Source organism: Chiloscyllium plagiosum, unplaced genomic scaffold (assembly GCF_004010195.1).
Source record: "Chiloscyllium plagiosum isolate BGI_BamShark_2017 unplaced genomic scaffold, ASM401019v2 scaf_11014, whole genome shotgun sequence".
NCBI classification, from domain to species: domain Eukaryota; kingdom Metazoa; phylum Chordata; class Chondrichthyes; order Orectolobiformes; family Hemiscylliidae; genus Chiloscyllium; species Chiloscyllium plagiosum.
The window spans coordinates 1-4988 of NW_025214640.1; the positions used below are offsets into that span (position 1 = coordinate 1).

Here is a 4988-nt window from a genome sequence, read left to right on the forward strand (position 1 = left end):
CTCCCGCCGTCAGGAGCTGAGTGCAGCTCTTGTGAGCAGCTGTTGACATCGGACTTACATTTCTGGTACTCCAGTAGATACATTTTATTCATAAAGATCTACCAAGTGTCATCCCATGCTAATGCATTATCCATCATACTATGAGCTTCTCTCTTGCGTAAGAAACTTTATTTTGTGACACCTGCTAGAAAATCTCTGGAATTCCTCATGTCTACCAGTCCCCCTTTATCAAGGCCACTTGTTACATTCTCATGGATTTCCAGAAAAAACAAACTTTGCATGATTTTACAGGCAAAATGTATTTCGCCTTTAACAAGACCATGCTGACTGTGTGTGAAGTTTTTCTAAATGCTCTGCAGTCCCTTCCTTAATAACAGACGCTCACAGATTCCCAGCAATAATGGTTTGGCTAAGTGGGTCCTTCTTTCAGTCTCGCTCGTTTCTTGAAGACAGGCGCCACATTGGAGGATCTCCAGTTAGGTATGTGACTCCCCCATTACTTTGCCTCCATTTTAGCGTAGCTTTGTGAATCCCCTATTTCCAGCAGGCAAAACCCTTCTGTCTTAATCTCTTCCCATCCACAGAAAACTATGAAGAATCCTGATCACTTTCTCTAATCCATTCACACGTTTTCACAGGACATCGACTTCCATCAGGCTTTGTAAATTCATAATGACCTAATTTAACTATGTGATAACGATCGTCCATGTGATTGATAAATATTTTGTTTAGTTTCTATAAAATAATCTTGTCTCTGTGTGTAGGGCAGAGCTTTGTGGATATGTGTCACCAAAAGGAGAGACACAGCTGCTTTGGGGACACTTGGAATCTCTCGCCGGCAGTCCGATGATAAAGCTCCTGCTGTTGTCCAGAAACCTTGTGGAACAAAGTGGACATCAACTGTAGGATTTGTTGAGTGTGACTCTGTCAGGCCATCGCTGGATAGCCCTCTGTTATCCTGGCAGGGAGCTCCCCTGGATGGTAGTGAGGAGGACTTGGCAGGGTGGACAGGGCTGTTTCTGCCATTGTCGTCTCCTGTACCCCGGTCAGTGCCAGCTCGTCTGCCTGCTGTCATTTCTTTGACACAAACTCTGGAGCAAACGAAGAGTTTGCTCGGCCATTTCAGAGGGATGCTGCCAGTCACCAACATAGCTGTGGCTCTGGAGCCACATGTAGACCCCAGCAGGGGAGCAATGCCGGCTCGGTTTCTCCGACAATCGCTTAGTCGAGACTCTTCATTCCGGAACCTTCAATTACATTCAAACTCCGTGGCCCACCCACCAACCCTACGTCAGATCGGGGCGTTACTGCATCCTCATCTCTCACCTCACATTCTTCTGCTGATCGCCTTTTTTAACCTTCGCTCCGTCCGGCTCCCACAGCCTCTCGGCCCCTGGAACGCTGTCTGCTGACCTCAAACATCTCGATGTAATCCTCCTTCTCTACTCGGAGGAGATCCCTTCCAGAATGCTGTGAGGGGTGGGGTGGAGGGAGGGATTGTCCGAGGGGGAAGGTTCGAGGGCAGTGGGCCAATATCTCCTGGTGTTTCGGAGATAGGGAAGGGATCTGATTGAAATGTCTTCAGTTCTGAATGGGGCAGGGGGTTGACGGGAGATAGACGGGCCCTTTTTTTAAAATATTCTCCCGAATATTTGGTTGCGTGCTAAAACAGGAAAAGGACGTGTTTCCAACAAAAAAAAACCTGCGATTGGAGGAACGAAGCAGCACTATTTAATAACGTGTCGCCTGTTCCTCATTGTGAGTGTGGTTTACACAGCTGTCTGTGCAGGCAGTGGCAGAGGTAACTCCAGACAAACTGGGGCTGGAACGAGGGATTGTGGTGGGGGGGGGGTTACCAATGGAGGTTCAACCGACAACTGGGAGCTGATTGGTTTGTGTGGACTGTCGATGACTACAGCCCCCCTGCCTGCTAACAGCGATGTGATTGGCTGCAAGGCAGCATGTGGGTGTGGACATTAGGTCCAGAAGCCATTGGATCTTCAGAAATGAAGATGCTGTCCTCTCTGGAGCAGGAAGAGAGCCAGTTTGTTTACCCCCCCCGCCATCTGCTGCCATAAGCTGTGGTTGTTCACTGATTAGTCAGAGACTTCACAAGTTGTGAATCAGTTGCTCTATGCAGAGGTTATGTTACAGCTGTACGAGGTGCTGGTGAGGCTACATCTGGAGTACTGCGTACAGTTCTGGTCTCCGTACTTGAGAAAGGGTGTACTGGCACTGGAGGGGGTGCAGAGGAGGTTCACTAGGTTGACCCGGGAGTTGAGGGGCTTGGCTTATGAGAAGAGACAGAGTCGATTGAGATGATATTCATTGGAGTTCAGAAGATCTTATAGAAACATATCAAATGATGATGGGAATGGGTCAGATGGAAGTGGAGAGGATGTTTTCTCTGCCAGGTGACACTAGGACAAGGCCGCATAACCTCAAGGTTAGAGGGAGCAGGTTTCAGACTGAATTGAGAAGGAGCGTCTTCACCCAGAGGCTTGTGAAGCGATGGAATTCCCTGCCCAGGGAAGTAGTTGCCGCCACTTCAGGAGATGTTTTTGAAATCAAAGGGAGATTTGTTTTGAACAGTAAAGGAATGAAGGGATACGGTGAGAGCTGAGTCCGTGATAAGATCAGCCCTGGTCTTATTGAACGGCAGGGCCGGCTCACTGAGGGAGCCAGATGGCCCACTCCTGCTCCTGGTTCAGATGTTCCTGCAGGTGAGTGAAGGGACCTGGGGAAGGGTGATGACGGTGCAGCAGATCATGGACAATCCGCTCAGTGATCCCTGTGGGCAGGGGCGATGGGACTATCTCCCCAGGCTTTCACTCTGACCATAACCCCCGCGTAGATTCATCTATGTCTGTATATGTTTCTGTGCAAGGAGGGAGCGTCAGAAGGGATGCACAGTTTTATATCAATGTTTCCGAACTGTTTCACTGGAGCTTGAATCCACGGTTTTATCACAATTATTCTCGTCAAGTGGCTCATGCGTTGCTGGGGAGTCTTACCTGGTCATTAATTTCCGTGATGACCCAGGGCATAGCTTACCCAGGGCAGGGGCTGACAAGAGGTCAGTCTCAGCCTGAACACCGTGCTGGCCCGAGGTTGCAGGGCAGAGCAGATTGGAGGGAGTGATAACCCACCCTCCCAGCCGATTGTGGTCACTTCCATCTCAACAAGCTCCTTCGTCATGTGTCCTCAGTGCAGACGGCGGTCTGTAGCTGAGCGGGAAAGGCGTGGGAACATTGACCCGGCAGTAGGCCATTCAGCCCCTCGAGCCTGCACGGCCATTCACTGAGGTCATGGCTGATCCATGGCCTAGCGCCATATTCCTACCTTGGGGCCCATATCCCTTGACATGCTCATCTATCTCAGTGCTGCCACCAACTACATGCATGTTCTTACACAAGGTGTGGACGTTACTATCTGGGACAGTATTTATTACCTCTTCCGTAATTGCCCACATAGAGGAGGTGGGGGGGGGTGAGCTGCCATCTTGAACCACAGCAGCACCCCCCAATAGGGTAGGGACACAGTCAAGCTAGTGAGGGGGAGAGCTGTTCCCGATGTACTGAAGGTGTGCCTGACATTGGTCCGAGTTGGGACTGTCACGGGGAGGCTCTGGGGGAATTTCCAGGGACAGGCGCTCCCCTCCCCTCCCCTCCCCCTCCCCTCCCCCCATGTCTGCCATCTCTCGTCCTTCTTGCGGGGGGAGGTGGAGGTGGCGGGTTTGGAAGCTGCTGCCAGTCCGAGGAGCCTGATCAAGTCGCTGCAGTGCGCCTTGCAGATGATGCCCACTGCTGCTGCTGTGTGTCTGTGGGGGAAAGAGGGAGTGTTGAAGGTGGGGAGCAGCGTCTCAATCGAGCAGGTGCCGATCGCGGACAGTGTTGAGCTTCTTGAGTGTTGTCGGAGCTGTCTCCACCCTCTCCCCGTCTAGGGTGAGTGGGGAGTATTCCTTCACCCTCCCTGACTCGTGCCTCATTGATGGTGGGACAGGCTTTTGAGGGGGGGGAGTCAGGAGGGGAGTTCCCCGCTGCAGGATTCCCAGCCTCTAACCTGCTCCTGGAGCCACAGGATCGATATGGGGCTGGGTCCCGGTTCAGTTTCTGCTCAATGGGAACCCCCAGGATGTTGATAGTGGGGGGAGGGAGGGGGGATTCAGTGACGGTAACGCCATTGAACGTCAAGGGGGCAATGGTTAGATTCTCTCTCAATGGGAACCCCCAGGATGTTGATAGTGGGGGGGAGGGGGGATTCAGTGACGGTAACACCATTGAACATCAAGGAGGCGATGGTTAGATTCTCTCTCAATGGGAACCCCCAGGATGTTGATAGTGTGGGGAAGGAGGGATTCAGTGACGGTAACACCATTGAACATCAAGGGGGCGATGGTTAGATTCTCTCTCAATGGGAACCCCCAGGATGTTGATAGTGGGGGGAATTCAGTGAGGGTACAAAGCTGTGTTGGAATGTGTATGGTGAGGAAGATATAAAGTGGTTTCAGGAGGATTTGACCAGCCTGAGGAAGTGAATGAAAACATGGCAGTGGAAGCTCGTGTGAATAAATGTGAGATGGTCCAGTTTGGTTAGAGGATTTCTGAAATGGGAATAGCTTGGAAATTCTAGGTGTATGAAAGGATGTAGATATTGATAACTTACTGAAGGCTAACACAATGGCTCGGTAAGTTATTAGGAAGACATGGAATACAGGGAGAACTAGCCATTTGGATACAGAACTGGCTCAAAGGTAGAAGACAGAGGGTGGTGGTGGAGGGTTGTTTTTCAGACTGGAGGCCTGTGACCAGTCGAGTGCCACAAGGATCGGTGCTGGGCCCTCTACTTTTTGTCATTTATGTAAATGACTTGGATGCGAGCGTAAGAGGTACAGTTAGTAAGTTTGCAGATGACCCCAAAATTGGAGGTGTAGTGGACAGTGAAGAGGGTTACCTCAGATTACAACATGATCTGGACCAGATGGGCCA

The 4988-nt window shown here is 50.9% G+C and overlaps 1 long non-coding RNA gene across 1 annotated transcript; it reads left to right on the plus strand.

Annotated features, from left to right (window-relative positions):
* The first annotated feature begins 1002 nt into the window (after positions 1–1002).
* Positions 1003–4160, plus strand: LOC122547964. The gene is made up of 3 exons (XR_006311132.1): positions 1003–1015; positions 2556–2557; positions 4012–4160. It is a non-coding gene; the product is annotated as an uncharacterized LOC122547964 (long non-coding RNA).
* The last annotated feature ends 828 nt before the right edge of the window (positions 4161–4988 follow it).